The 15,585-nt window shown below is 40.1% G+C and overlaps 1 long non-coding RNA gene across 1 annotated transcript in view; it reads right to left on the bottom strand.

Moving 5' to 3' along the window:
* The window catches only part of LOC130157066 (uncharacterized), a 37,787-nt gene extending 25,521 nt beyond the window's left edge, over nucleotides 1-12,266 (bottom strand). The window contains exon 1 of the long non-coding RNA XR_008824687.1: nucleotides 11,971-12,266. This is a non-coding gene — a long non-coding RNA (uncharacterized LOC130157066). The remainder of the gene's footprint in view (nucleotides 1-11,970) is intronic.
* Nucleotides 12,267-15,585: the final 3,319 nt, after the last annotated feature.

The raw sequence follows: 15,585 nt of genomic DNA, 5'->3' as shown, positions 1-15,585 counted from the left end.
TAGGGTTACTGCTAAGATTTGAGTTAGGGTCAAGAAAACTAAAGGATCAAGGGCTGAGTTTACTTCAGTATGTCAGTAGTTCGAAGGCTGAGGAATAGATTGCGTGTTATCTGGATCTGAAACTGAATAAGTGATCTAAAAGAAGGAGCTGTCTCCCATAGCAACTGTTAAGATTTCAGGTTGTATGTGTTGTTCATGATAAAAAAAAAACAAAGTTTCCACAAAGGATCTTCATGTTCCATGTCAAGAGAGCTGTGACAATTTGGAAGAAAGCCAATGTCGGTTAAGTGCAAAGACCTTCTTAGACAGAGTGCCCTTGATGCACCAAGTCAGGCTTGGATGAAAGGAAAGTTCAGAGTTCAGAAGGTAAAATTAATATTGTGTGTTCCCAGTGCTGAAGAAGTAGAAGACATCATTTGGTGCCAAGGGCAATAACGCTATCAGTGGAAATGTTAGTTCCTAAGGTCTGATTTAGTCTTGGGTTAAGGCTGGGCTTAGGTTTGGGAAAAATGATGAAGAAAGAGTTTGGTTCAGCCTCTGTAACAGCCTGTACAGACTGTTGCAGACCTTCCTCAGCCCCACAGACAGAAGAAGGGCCAGATGTCAAAGAAATATTTAATTTGGTGAGAAATCATTGAAATATAACTCTGCACTCTAGTTTATCTTAGAAAAGACTTAGCACCTGCATAAAGATTTTGGTTTACTTTCTGGAGAGCTGTATAGAACTAGAAAAAGTCTGATGCTTTTTGCTAGACCAAAAGGAAAGGAGCTGTGACCTGGGAAGACACCAGCTTGGGGCTGGGTTAGTTCTGTAATAAGTTCAAGAGGTGAAATTGTAGCAGTAAATTCAAGGGACTGCAGCTTTTGGATCCATGTCACATGCTGGTCCAAGATCAGAGCAAGGTTCCGCTTGTATTCTTGGGAACAGAATTAAGACTCCAAACGGAGTCAAGAGCCAAGAAACTTTAGTTGCCCAACAACACGTTTGCAAATGCAAAGGAAAGAGCGAGAGGTAAAGAGGGAAAGAGTTCACAGCAATAGCTACCACCCCAGAGCTGCAGCGCCCTGACAATCTGACTCGTTTCCAAGTTCTGTGGGGGAATGTTCCATCTGATGTTGGTTGGTTGCGTTCTTTTATAGGATTGTCATGAGCTGTTCTGCTTAATCACACCCAGTGGTGGAGCGTGTGCCCAATACTGTCAGATGGCCCTCAGAGGTCTCCAGGCCCCTTGATCCCCCTGACCCCAGGTCTGGGCACATGCACAGGGGTTTGGTTCTCAGGATCAGCTCCCCTCATTGCTCCATGGTGTCAGTTGGTGGGCTTCCTGCCTTAACAATGTTGAGATAAACCTCTGCTGTGGCAGTGGTGCTGGCTTCCTGCCTTAACGATGCTGAGATAAACATTTGCTGTGGTGACGGTGTTGGTTTCCTGCCATAGCAATATTGGGACAAACATCTGCTGTAGCAATGGTGGTTCTCACCGACAGTCTCTTACAGTTCAACAGTGCTGTCTAACACTGAGGGTGGGTCCAAATTTACGCTGAAAAATGACAGCCCGGCATCAGATTGTCTTAAGGAAATTCACCTGGAGTTGAAAATGCAAGAAAAGCTTTGTGAGAGCGTGATGCTGTGAAATAAGATCTTGGCATGTGTCATTTGGGGCAGGAGTTGCCTGTTCCTTTGTGGGAAGAAAGTAAGTTGCCCCAGCTTAGATTCTCTTCACATTTCCAGGGCTGACGATAGGGTTAAGACATCGCCTGTGCCTAAAATTGCCTTACTCTTTTGGGGGGGTGAGGAATGCTCCAGTTTTGTGCTTCTTCATGGCTTGGAGGGTAGGATTAAGGTTAGGCAAACAAGGGGTGATCAAGACAGATTGACTGATGAATGTCAGTGAGGAAGTAAGGAGAAAGATACCACCAGCTTCCATGGCCAGTATCTTTACTGGTTCTCAGTTTTGTCTCCTGAATTCAACTTTTGACCCCTGATCAGGCCCATAGCCAGCTGCCTTGTCAAGGGGGAAGACAACTGGCACAGTTTAATGCAAATCTCTGAGTATTCCACTTTGGTGTCACAACTAGAGTCATTGGTAAGGGTAGAAAGTTAAGGGCTCACAAAGGGAATGTACAGCTGGTTACTCCTGCTGGGCTTACAGAGTCATGAAGACAGGTGCTGTCAGTTGTTCCCAGAAGAAAAAAGCTTACTTGGGGGGTGAAGCAGTGTCCTGGGGCTCTTTTATTTGTTTTGTGTTTGGGTTTTTTGTTTTGTTTTGTTTTAATACTGCCTAAATGGCAATCTCTGTGAAAAATAGGCTTCTAAGCTACTGAAGCAACAATGAAGTGATTAGGAATAAATAATGTTTATTCCCCCATTACTAAATGAATCAGAGCACTCTAGTGCTTAAGGGGGGTTTAAAATGACCATTTGATGAGATATTAATCCTTAGTACTGTTATACCAAAATCCTGAATTCATTACTCAGCGCAAACTCCTAGAGATAACAAAATTTATTCCATTTTTATTAACGTGCCTTCCAGAAGTACAAACCTTCTTTACAAAACTAAAGAAAAATGTATTCAGAAACAGAATATATTTCCCCAAACCCACAAATTTAACACAGAAAATCTTACATAGACTCTTTACATAGAGGTGTGTGTGACTAGAACTCCAAGTAAAAATAATGATCCTTTGTAAAAGTGTTCAATTGAAAGCAGATATGAAACCTTCAGAAAAGTAATGCTCTTGTCACATGTCACATAGCAGACCAGACCCTTGTATCAGCTGCTATCTCCACATCTGTACCTTTTATTCTGCTTTAATTGAATGTAAAGGAAACAATGCTAACTAAAAGTAACAACAAACAGTCATTCATGCAATTAATGGAAAGGGAGACAATGGGAGTCTCACAGAGGGTCATGGAGAGCCTCTCACATGTAGAGAGTCTCAGGCAGGAGATGAGAGTGCACAGCTTGTATATCTGACAACCAAAAGGATTACTTGTCACAAGTCTCTCTTGTCTGTGTGGACAAAGTTCGGTAATTATTGCTAGACCACGATGCCTTTCTGACAGCTCATTGTTCTCCAAGCAGTTCCTTATCTGATGGCCTTTTCAGGGAGAGAGAGGTGGATTCTCCATGTGCAGCCTTTCCTGCTCCTGGTGCTTTTCACTGCTGTTGACTTTCTGTAATATGTAATTTACATCAGCCAAACACTCCCTGACAGTGTCAGTTCTGGATGTTCCTAAGCAGTTATCTAAGCAGAGCATTAAGCTCTGTAAGTCACAAACGACTTGGCATAGATATGAGTGGACATTAATTCCATGGAAGTTTCCCAGTTAGGGTATAGTTTTAGTTGGATGTGCATACACACACACAAACACACACACATCTATATTTTGTCATGGTTTTGTGTGTCTAGCACACCCAACGTAATTCAGTCCAGCCATTTTAATGGCAGGGCTCTTCCTCTTGAGAAAATGACCCAATATTGGCCATTTTTCACAAAGGCTTAAGACCTTTACCAACCATTTCCATCCCAGTCAGAAAAACAGATATGTTCTTCTTCGTCTTCCTTTGTCTGACGGTGACCCTAAAACGTATCTTGCAATGTCAAGTGAGTCAGAATAGCCAAAAGCTTAACTTCCATTCCCAGGGAAAAATTGACTAAGTGGTCCTCAGTTGGGAACCTGTTCAAAATGTTTTGGATCCATATATTGCTTATACTTTTTTAATTCTGTTGCACAGAGACCACATCTCATACAGTGGACATCACCACTCACTATTTTAATCTTGCATTTTCCACAGCACATAAATTTTAATGTATTTGTTTCAGTAACAACATGATGCATCATTTCTTCAGTTCTCATTAAAAGCCACTGTAAATCAGTAAGGTAAAGTTAACATTTTGACATGTCCATTTGGGCCATTCTCATTTCATTCCATAGACAGTTCAAGTCTTCTGCATCATCAGCCTGTTCTTCAACTGAAGAGAGTAAAGCCCCTGCCAGTTCTCCATTGCATATGTGAAGTTCTCTCCACATCAAATTCACAAGCATAACAGCCTTGTAGAAAGGTCTCATGCAGCATATCTGTTTGGCACGCTTGGAGCTTTCCTACAAGCCCTCGCATACAGTTAATTTGCAGCACTGCTGTCTCAGGAGTAGATTATAGAGAAAGCAGTGGTTGATCTCCTCTCACTTCCCAATACCCTACATGGATAATACCATATTTTCTGCCAATATGCTGCCGTGCCCACACTTGATGAAAGAGAGTGATGAAGAGATACAACATCCATCCCATGCTCTTCTCGCATGCCTGGAAGGCAAAGTCAGGGTCTTATTCTGGTTATTCCTCATTTGCGCTATGATCTGAAAAGTGTATAATCTGCAGGTTGACCTGGATGAATGACAGGTCTTACTCACTCACTCTTCTGTCAAAGCCCAGAAAACTAGTGACAATTTCACCCTACATTAAAAAGGCTGCGGATAGGATAATTACTTCATAGAAGCCACAATTAATCTTCCTGGGTGTCCTCCAAAAGCCGTGGTAAGACATGTGCCTGTAGTATCTGGGTCAGGACGCTGCCTCAACCACTTGTCCACAACAGGCAGTGCTTCACTGTTAACACTCTCTGATGTAACTTTGGCCCATGACAGACAGCACCATCCCAGCCACCAGCCAGGTTTGGTTCAATGGCAACAGCATGGTAGCGGTTTGGAGACCCACCACCATGGTTTGAAGGGGAGGAGGGTTAGGGTATGTAGTGCTCAGAAGAGCTGTTCTGCATAGTGACGTTTTACTGGGTTTATTTAGTTGCATGCAGGGATGGACTGTCTCCCAGAAGGTGCAAGCTCCTGCCTTTAACAAGAGAGGATGCCTAATCTTGCAGGTCTAAAATTAGCCTTTGTGAACACCTCGGCTAGTGTTTTATCTGAACATCAAGCAGTGACTAATCTTTTCTTATAAGCCTGCTGTGATGATGCACCATAGGTAGCAAGTACAAAAAAAAAAAATATCTCTTTTTTTGCTAAGCTATTTCATGTGACATGTGACGAGTGGTTATTTCTTTTGCACTGCCATGTTTGATGAATGTATTAAGTGCCCCAGCAGGACTTCTGCATCATCATCATCCATTTGTCTTCCAGCTATATGTTCCTGAATTTGTCTTTCAGTTTGCTAGTAGCTTGTAGTGTTTGACACAAATGCTTTTATAAAAAGCCTTATTATGTATTCCTTGAGCTACTGCTACTGGGCACCAACAAACATCACTGACCATCTTCATTTTATGGTGTATCTATTTCCCTCTTTTCTGTCTACTCACCTAGTCTTTCATTCATTTATTACCCTATACTTTGTCTCTGTCTCATTTAGCCTTATTAACTGCATGAATTCCTGTTTTCTTATTGATTGCTAACACATTTGAGAAGCAAAAATTCCAGCAGATCCATCTCAGTCTTTCATTAACCACAAAGTCACTTTTTATTATATTCAGCTACCTCACTTTGATGGATTGCTGCTTATGCAGAAAGGAAGCTGACAAGTCCAGTGGACTTTGGAATTGAAAGGATCCCTTCTTCCTGGCCCATCACAGCCTGGCACAGGGTTCTCTCACATCCAGGAGTTTCTCCTCCCCTAGCCCAATGGACATGGCTGTTGCTGGCTCCCAGCCCCTCTCATCCTACTTCTCTCCATTTCCCCCGGCTTGTTTTTCTCAGCCTTGAACCCTGCCTTTCTCTATTGTAATTGCCACCCAAATAAACGTCCTGCCACTAGTTATTTTTCTCCATTGATTTTGGTCTTGCAGTACCTGCACCCAAATCTGGAATTTCTGATACTGTTACCAAAGTGAACATGGCTTTACCTAGTGCTACTGATAAGTTACTGAGGCTCAGTTGGCCTTGCAAGACTCCACCCTATAAAAGGTCCCCATCACTCCCCTCCCATCATCTCTGAAGCCTGATTGTCTCTCACATTACCCCCACCAGTAATAGTCATCCCTCACAGCACTGTCTATGCCCTTTGCACCATCTCACTTTCTTAAATGCTATGGCCAGTGATTTTTCATGTCACGCCTAGTTGTTTCCCATGGTCTGCTCATTTAGCTAAACTTCAGGCCAAGGCCTAGTCATTTGCCTGCATACCTTAGCACTTTATCAGCTCTGGTAACTGCTCAAATCAACAAGCTTAGCTTTATAGCATAGCTCTACATCTGTGATCCTACCCATTTTGTTTTGGTTTTTAATGTATATTTTGTACATGGCTTTATTGTCTAAATCTTGGAATTAGTGTCTGACTTCGTCTAGTGTTTTACAGTTCCTCACACACTCCCATAGGAAATTGGACAGATCTTTAATGCCTCTGCATGTTACACTCTGGATGATCTCAACTTTTCTGGTTTCTCTGCAGCACCTAACCCTTGGACATATCAGGCCATTACTTGCCTTCACCTGTCGGATTTGTTTCCATAGGTGAGAGACATAGAAGATGCAATTTCTTCCATTGTAGTGAATGATTCGGTTCACATCCAACATGAGCTAACAAAATTATCACTGACAAAAGCCCTGGTAAGGGACAATCAGACTTTTTATATCTTACTGCAGCTTCAGTAACATTGCAAAGCTTTAAGGTGGTCAGCAGAGCTGTTACACAGGTGCCTCCTCCTTCCAGAAATGATTAGCAGGTTCATGCACACTCACCATACTTTGCTAACAGCTGCTCATATTTCCCTATGGTATGTCAAAAATGCTTTAATATCTAATATAAAGGCATATTCTAAACCCAAAATTATACGAAGGCCAACTTTGCTTACACACACTATTAGCCAGTGCCTAAGTAATTCTGTTCATATTCTGCTAGATTGCTTTATCATAGCACTGCTTCGAGTATTTCAAAGTTAATATTTCACGAAAGGGCCAAATACCTGTATTAACCTATGCTTTATAATAGATTTTAGTTTCACAATTACAGTTTCTACCATTTTCCTGATTCATGACATTAGGTCTGAGAAAATGACACTGTGCTAATTCATCTGCATTTTAACGCTTCTTACAACCAGATGCATTATACTCCTCATTGCTGCTGCCTTGTTTTACAACAGTCTCCTACCAAATTAGAAACAGACACTTCTCATTTCATTTACTTTCTAAGCAAAAAAGTCTAAAATTTTACAGAAGTTATTTAGTGAATAAATTTAAACCCACCACAAACAGAAGTTGTTACTGTTATTGTTAAAATCCTGGGATGGTAGAACTAGGTTCTAATTTTAGTAAAACAAAAGTCATTATCTGACCTCAAGAAACTCAGCTCCTACAGAAGTCTGATTGATAAATTGCTTCAAACTGTCTTTTCTTATTACTTGCAGACACACTGTTTGGAAAACAAATAATATATAACACTTGGGGGAAAATGTACATAAGTCATATATAGGCTCATATATCCAGTGAAAGCCAGGAAGACCCCCATCTGCACCAAATCCCTCACCCCGTGCTGAACCATCAGGCCCCACTGACCTTCCAGGACTGACAACCCTTGCTAAGGGCCAGTCGGCACACCAGAACTGACTCCGTCCCACCTTGTCATCAGGTACATCTGGCATTTAGAAACCTCTTTTTTGAGGACGACAACTGCAGCCACCGGACGGGTCAGCGGGCCTGGAGCTCTCTCCTCCCCAGGCAGCGACGCCTCTTTGGTAAGACTCGCGCATCTGACTTGGTCAGGTGTTACCCGGGAAAGTACTGTCAACTAAAGCGCTGAGCTCTTAACTCCAGCTTGATTGTTGCACTAAGTGCATCTATCAACAGCAATTTGTTGCATCTGTCGCCTTCATAGATCATCCATTTTTTTTCCAACTTTGTGAAACTGTTTCAGTGAAAGCCCTTGAGAGGGCCCTGGCAGGCAGACGTTGCCTCTGTTGAGTAGCTGTGTCCTTTAGAGCTAAACCGTTGGCCACGTCTGAGAGTTGGGCTGGCCCCAGCCGCACCCAGACTCCTCTCTGAGGAGGGGTTTAGAAAGCAAGGGAACCTTTTCCAAACCTCATGACTCAACGGGAGGGCTTTTCCCCCCACTGGCCATGAGTCAGACTCATACACACTACATGACAATGTTCCTCACACATTAAATAGAGTTTATTAAAACACACATGCACAAGTCCACACACGTTATATTCAGATATATCCACGTGCCCATTACACACTAGAAGGAAACAAGTGTTTTCTACCTTAAACAAACAGATGCATATAAAATAGGTTGCAGAAGCACAAAGAATGATTCAATATTTAAACAAACATCAAAATTTGTTGCTGGATCTGACTTCAGGTCTCATAAATAGTGAATAATTCAGCTGGATGCATACACTCTAGTTCACACAGAATATGTATTACAAAGCATGGGACCTGGCCTTCTTTTGCTCAGTACTTTATCCTTCCTATTAGATTGTATTTTTTTAATACATTGGCATGTACCAAAAACCTAAATAAAAAAAAGATCACAACCAGCAGGCATGTCTGTCTTTGCTTTGTTTCTCTGTTCTACATACCTCAGCTAGTCTTATCATCCCTTGCTTTTGTCCTCCACAAAGCTTTTCATCATATAAGCTTCCTCCAGCAAATTCAACAGTTACTGTTCTGTCTGTAGCCTTCATCACATACCCTGTCAGAAATACATGACAAGTTCTTTCCCCACCATGCTTTCTACGCAGCCCTGGATAATCTTTATACAAGTAACAACCTATAAAACCTCCCTTTTTAGTCTGGTAGTCTTAATTAGCAATATTTGGCCTCTTAGAACTGCACTTCCACAAAATCTACACACATTTTTACTCGTATTCCCCTAATAGATCTTACTGAACACAACAGACATAAAAGTTCAAGGTGACTATTGATTAATTCCAAAGCATATCAAACCTGCTTATGGTAGTAACACTTAACAGTCTGCATTTTTCCTAAAACATAATATTGCATATCTTAATGCAAATGCTGTTTGTGTGCTTTTTGCATATGTTGTTACTCCAAAACTGACATAAGGGCAATCTGAGGGCAATCAAGAGAGGCCTCAGGGCCCTGGGGTGACTGCTGGAGGATCAGGAGCACAAACGGTGTTTTCTACTGTCCTGCCAGTTGCGGGGAATGACGGTGGGTGTAATCGGAAGATCGCACAGATCAACACCTGGCTCCGGGCCTGGTGTCCCTGGCTGAATTTCGGGGTTTTTTTGATCATGGGGCAGTTTATGCAGCACCAGGCCTGCTGGCAACAGATCAGGTTCACCTGGGTCAAAGCAGGAAAGGGATCCTAGATCAGGAGTTAGCAGGGCTCACTGAGAGAGCGTTAAACTGGATTTGAAGGGGAAAGGGAATACAACCCAGCTTGTCAGACATGAGCCTGGAGGCAGCATGCCAGTGTTCAAGACAAGATCGATAGCACAGCTGAAGTGCATGTGTGCCGATCACCAAAGCATGGGCAACATGCAGGAGGATCTGGAAGCCACCGTGCAGCAGGAAGGCTGTGACATAGTCACCATCAGAGAGACACGGCAGGATAACTCACGTGACTGGAGTCCTGCAATAGATAACTACAAAAACTTCAGAAGCAATAGTAAAGGAGGAGAGGCAGTGGGACAGATCTGTAACTTATGGAGTGTTTTGACTGCCCAGACCTTAATGATAGTAACAAGGTTGAATGTTTACGTGTAAGAATCAGGGAGAGGGCATACAAGGCGGATATGCTGGTGGGAGTCTATCATAGATGACCCAACCAGGACAAAGATTTTAATAGGTAAAACAAAAGCTACGCATGCAAGCAAAGCAAAACAAGGCATTCATTCACTACTTACTTCCTTCCTTCCTTCCTTCCTTCCTTTCTTTCTACTTACTATCAGCAGGCAGGTGTTCAGCTGTCTTCAGGAAAGCAGCACTCCACGTGTAGCAGTTACTCATGAACACAAACACCATAATGCTGGGTGTCCCCCCCTCCTTCTTCGTCCCCCACTTTCTATACTCAGCATGATGTCATATGATATGCAATACCTCTTTGGCTAGCTTGGGTCACCTGTCCTGGCTGTAGTCCCAATTTTCTGTACCCCTCCAGCCCTCTTGCTCACAGGGCCCAAGAAACTGAAAAGTCCTTGACTTGGTATAAACATGACCCAGCAACAACTGATAGCTCTAGATTTAAAGGTGACTTTCTCCTCAGCCGTCAAATTGCCATGAGTGATGAAGATCACAGGCCTTTACTGCCTGTCCAGGATAGGCTGACCAGATCAGCCAGCGCTGGGAAATGCAGAGATTTCTGTCTGTTCCTGTACCCAAAAGTCAAGGAGTAAGTCTTTAAACTCTATGAAATTATACTGCTAACCTGGACACTGAAGAGGACACGAGTAGTACGTGCCAGGTGCTAGTCACACTCTTTAAGGTAGACCCAGAAGGTGCTCAGGCACTGCTGCTCTGAGGCTTTGTAAACAATTCATCTTGTCTAGAACAGACAATGCAAAATTGGCTTACAGGGAAGCAGAACTGTCCCCAGTGCAGTTCAACAGCAGAGAGCACAACAAATTGTAAGAGGAATTTTCGATGTTAAGTAATAATGTGTATGAACTTTACATGGAATTCTTCAGGTAGTCTTGAAGGCAAGTAAAAGGTATTCAGAAGGAACCAATAGGGTATTAACAGTGCATTCAGTATTCTGAAAAGTAGTTTAGTGGGGATCAAAGCTCTAGATAAGATAGGAAGCTGAGAAGGTTGTTTTTTTCCTCTAGACTGGAAAATTAGTACAGAATTAAGTGTGCTGCAGTTGTTATTTATAATGTCAGGATTTACAACACAGAGCCATTTGAAATACCACCCAGTGATACCGGAACACAGTAGAAACCCTCTTATCACAGGTTTGCCCCGTTGCTACTGACACGTACCATACGTGAGTCTCTTGTGTTTTGCACACTGGGAAAGCACTGACACCTGTTCAAAGTGATGTGAAGAATACCATAATAAAGCATTATAGTTGTCTCCTGATTAAATAGCTTTTTCATTCGTTGAAATAAGAATGCTCCTGGCCCCTTTTCAAAGCAACTTTTAAAAAACATGCTGGGAAAAAAAGTTTATATCTTCTTTTAAATTAATACCCTGGATTGCAACCAGCAACTCAGTGTACAGGGAGAGTGTCAATATATATATAAAAAAAAAGGTGGATTCATTTCACCATGGAATTAAAAAACTGTAATGCACATATATTTTCAGATTTGAAATAAATTTCTGCATCGGAAATTCCTGAATTGAAATGGCAGTTTTACTAAAACATCACATGAATTTCAAGGTACTCAACAAATGTATTCACAGACGTGCTTGATATTTATTTTTTATAAGTTTGAGCACACCCCAGACCTCGTCGATTAATGAGACTCTTTCACATCATATCATTTTCATAGTTAATTTCAGAAAGTAAATTGAAAACATATTATGTGCAAAACTTCAATCTACAGACATGCTCATTTATAAGCATAATTCATTTGCATATCACCATATGTATAGGTTTATATATATATTAGTCATAGATTGCAAAAGATTTTGCAAAGTATAGTGATCAATATGTCTATTTTGACATATTCAATATGACATATTTTGACATATTGATGGGGAAAAAAGATAAAAGCCAATTTATGTAACAGCCTTATTCATACCACATTCTTTATATTCTAGTTTAGAAGCAGAAGGAGATACATCGAAGTAAGAGAAAATGCATTTGAAATCAAACTACGTTTCTTCTGCAAATCCTTCTCACTGACTCCTTTCCTGTTCTGACCATGGCATTGTGTACACACAGTTACATATTTGATCTTTTTTGCACATTTTCACTCTTAAGTTCTTTCTGGCATGTCTAAGACACCTCCAGAAAAAGACAGAAAATGAAACTGATGTGGTCTGATGATAGTAGCTTTCTGTGGTATTGAACAAATTCTCCAAAACAGTTCAGTTACAGCTAATACTTACTCATGCAGAATGTTCCTTTTCCTCCATTAGCTTCTTGCTGTGTTGCTTTTGATCAACTCCTACAAGCTTTTTGGTTGTAATGAAGGAAATTGAGGTTAATGAGCCAAAAGGGCAGCAATGATTGATTCATAAAGTAATGCCTGACCTTCTGGAGGGCAATCTTTAGTAAAGACATTGACAAAAATAGGTTAGGCTGTAATAAGGAATTTGAAGGCTGCAGTCTGAAGCAATTCAGAAGTAGGCAGATAGGTAGATTATGCAAAGGAAGCGGTTAACAGCACTCTGAATGCCTGCCAATTTGAAACAAGGTGGTTCACTGGGAGAGTCTGAAGAAAGGACCAACTATCTAGAAAGCTTCTTTATTAATATATGAGGCTGAAATTATATCAGAAAAAGTACTTTAAAGATTTGGGGGTTAGAAGATGCTGTCATGCAACACACACACAAATTGTTCTTTGGTGGTTTAGGTTTCATTTTGTTTGAAATAGTGTCTCAACTCCATTTTCATGTCCATTCACCTTTTCAGTAACGCAGCTAGAACACCTAAGTAGGAACTATCCTGACACCTCATTTCACTTGTTCTCTCTTAAAACAATTGGGTGAAAACACTACAAACTGAGGGGCATCAAGTGGCATACTGCAGAAGGCATGTTAATTTCTATACAAGATTAATTTTCTTTCTTCATACTTCTTTAAACATCTATTAGTGCAACATCTGTTGGAGATTGCTACTATATTACATTCAGCAGAGATGTTATCAGGAAGAGGAACCTGCCCAATGAAGGGAGGCTGGGCTTGGAGGAACATCCATAGTCTGGTTCTGGCCCTTGAGCAATTGCAAGTATTAAAAATTGAGAACAGTGGTGACCCTTTCCTGAAAGATAAAAGTAGGGAGGATTTCCTTGATGCTAGGGGACTCCTCAGGAACCCAGATGAGTGTGAGACCAAGAGAGGAAAATAACGGGCATGAGTTAGGCTATTCCAGTGCATATGATTGCTAAACAATAAAATTACAGCAAGAGCAACACAGTTTTAAAAAGCTGAAGAATCCTACTGCAAAGATTACAAAAAAAGTAGTGTGTTTTCTCTACTTTCTTTCCTCTGGGAGATGGAGCATTTCTAATTTCCATTTTGACCTAAATCTCAGAGAATGAAAAGGAAGATAATAACATTGAAAGGTGTTCATAATTAATTTTTTGCCCCAAAACAACTTTGTATAAAATGCTCTAAGAATGCCCTCTACTGAATGAAACTTAATTTTTTGCAATAGTGACAGTAGAATTAATTTTTCCAGTCTTAAAGTACTTGTTTTGTTGCAATTGGAAGAAAGCTCATGACCGTTTCAAAAAGTCAGACACCACTGCCATATCTTGTCATCATTGCTAAACCATTACCAATGAATTTCAAAAAATACTGATTTGGGATAAAAAGATGTGAAAATCTGTTTTCCTGGAAACTTCTTTTATATTGGCTTGCAGTAGTTTCAATCATCACTAGCATATTAAAGTATCTCAGCTTAGTTCTGACAGCAATACCATTTTTTATGGCCAGATAATAATTTACAGAAAAGTAAATGCAGGAAAAGTTGAGCTGACCTCCTAAATGATTGACTATCATGACTAGGAAATTTGTCATCAGGCTGCATATCTTTAATGGACAGTCACTTTAATTATTTAGATAGAAGTGGCACCTGAGCAGGCCATACGGTGTTTGCTTTCAGTCTGAAGTTAAACAGAAATGTTCCCAGAATTATCTCACATAATTATATAAGACAAGCAAATAAGGTATGTAGGAGGGATCAATAAAAGTGGAGACAGACCCCACAATTTCAAGTCAACTCAATATGTTTTGCTATGATACTGAGGTTAGAAATCATTTTTTTATCAAAATCTGGTTAAAATCCTTCATGAATCTGTTCTCTAAATATCAAACAAAAATAATACACTGAAGCATACTCCAGCGCTTAGTGTATTTGATCAGTATCATTTCCATCCTCGCTCTAGTCCCCATACTATTTTCTAAAAAAAACTCGCTGTGGAACAAGTAAGTTAAATCGTCAAGGACTAGGACTGATAATGACATTGACAAAAAAAAAAAAAAAAAGAAAAGTAAGGAAGTAAACAATGCATCCATATCCGAGGACATTGTAGCTATTTACAATTTGTTCTATTGTGAATCAACAGGTTTTCAGTTTCCCCAGATAAAACAAGAAATCATAATACTTCCACACAACTTTGCTATCAATAGAGTAAACTAGAATTTTATCTGACATCATTTCATTGTGCACATACACAATGGTCATGACACTGGTGGATTTGACAAACAAAATGTTATTGAAAGGTGGTTCCAGTTGTTCATGTCCTGTCTTTTTTCCAAGGGAGACTACTTAAAGTTCATTCTGCCGAGAAAGCTTCTTACACTGTTGAAGAAAAGAAATACCTCCCCCTGTTATAACATCTCTTTATGTTATTATGCTTTCCGGGGTTCACAGAGAGAAAGAACATGATGCTACAGTTTCCAAACACAAAGAAGGTCAAGCCAGGAGTTCTGTTGGTTTTGTTTTTGTTTTTTTTTTTCTCTTTTTCCTTTTCCTCTTGTTTTCTCTGTATTACTTGTGCACTACCTGGACTAGATGCAAAAATATGAAGTTGTGCAAGAGTTTATCCTGATAATCTGGCAGCTCAAAGCACGATATTCCAAAAGATGCAACAGATCTCACCGCCAGCAGCAGGATTAGAATCTGTTACCTAAATTACAGATATCAATGGATATAATCTTCTAAATAGTATGACAAGATTCAATGAAAAATTTAGCTTGCTTATATGGAGTTTATTTTGAAATTAGAATTTTATATAGGGAATCTGATTTCCAGATGTCAGATACACAGAATCTTTTTTTTTAACCTAGTTCCCCTTTTTATTTTTAATCGCAAGTATTATAAATGCAGCTTAGGAAGGATGGATGGAATTTGTAAATTTGTTATTCTCAAATAGTTGGATCCATGCAGTGACACTCAAAACATCACAAGTAACATTTCAGCTCTTCGTTGTTCATCTGGATATTGTTCATCTGAACTGAAATCAAGATTTTTCCAGATTTGACTTTGTCTTAAGGGAGACTCTTAGGAAAATTAATATTGTAAAAGGCATGGGGTTTGGTGCTGTTAGAAATATAATCAAGTTTTGAGAAATTAAATCATATAAGCAGAAAGGAAAGCATATTTTCCATGGCTTTTCCCACTCCCCAGGTTTCCAGTAAATTGTCTATTAAGACATTTTTTAATGACCTTTTTATGGTGCTTTGGTAGCATTTTCTACACTTAGCTTCTTCACATCCTCTAATTTTACTGCAGCAACATCAAAATGTAATGATCTTATTGCCATAAAGAAAAGTATTGTCATAAAGACATCTTTTCAAAATCTGAAAATGTTTAAATAGGGCAAGCAGGCCAAAAGAAAGTTTCTTTGGCATTCAAAGGCAAGGCACAAACACTAAACCCACAAGAAAACCTAACAGCTTATACATGAACGACAAAAGAAGTGTGAAAAATTCAAAGGACTTAATTTCATTTTTCCCCCTTCCTTTTATTTCATTATTCAACATTTTCCTAGATAT

Source organism: Falco biarmicus, chromosome 11 (assembly GCF_023638135.1).
Source record: "Falco biarmicus isolate bFalBia1 chromosome 11, bFalBia1.pri, whole genome shotgun sequence".
Taxonomy (NCBI): domain Eukaryota; kingdom Metazoa; phylum Chordata; class Aves; order Falconiformes; family Falconidae; genus Falco; species Falco biarmicus.
This window is presented reverse-complemented; position numbering and strand designations above follow the sequence as displayed.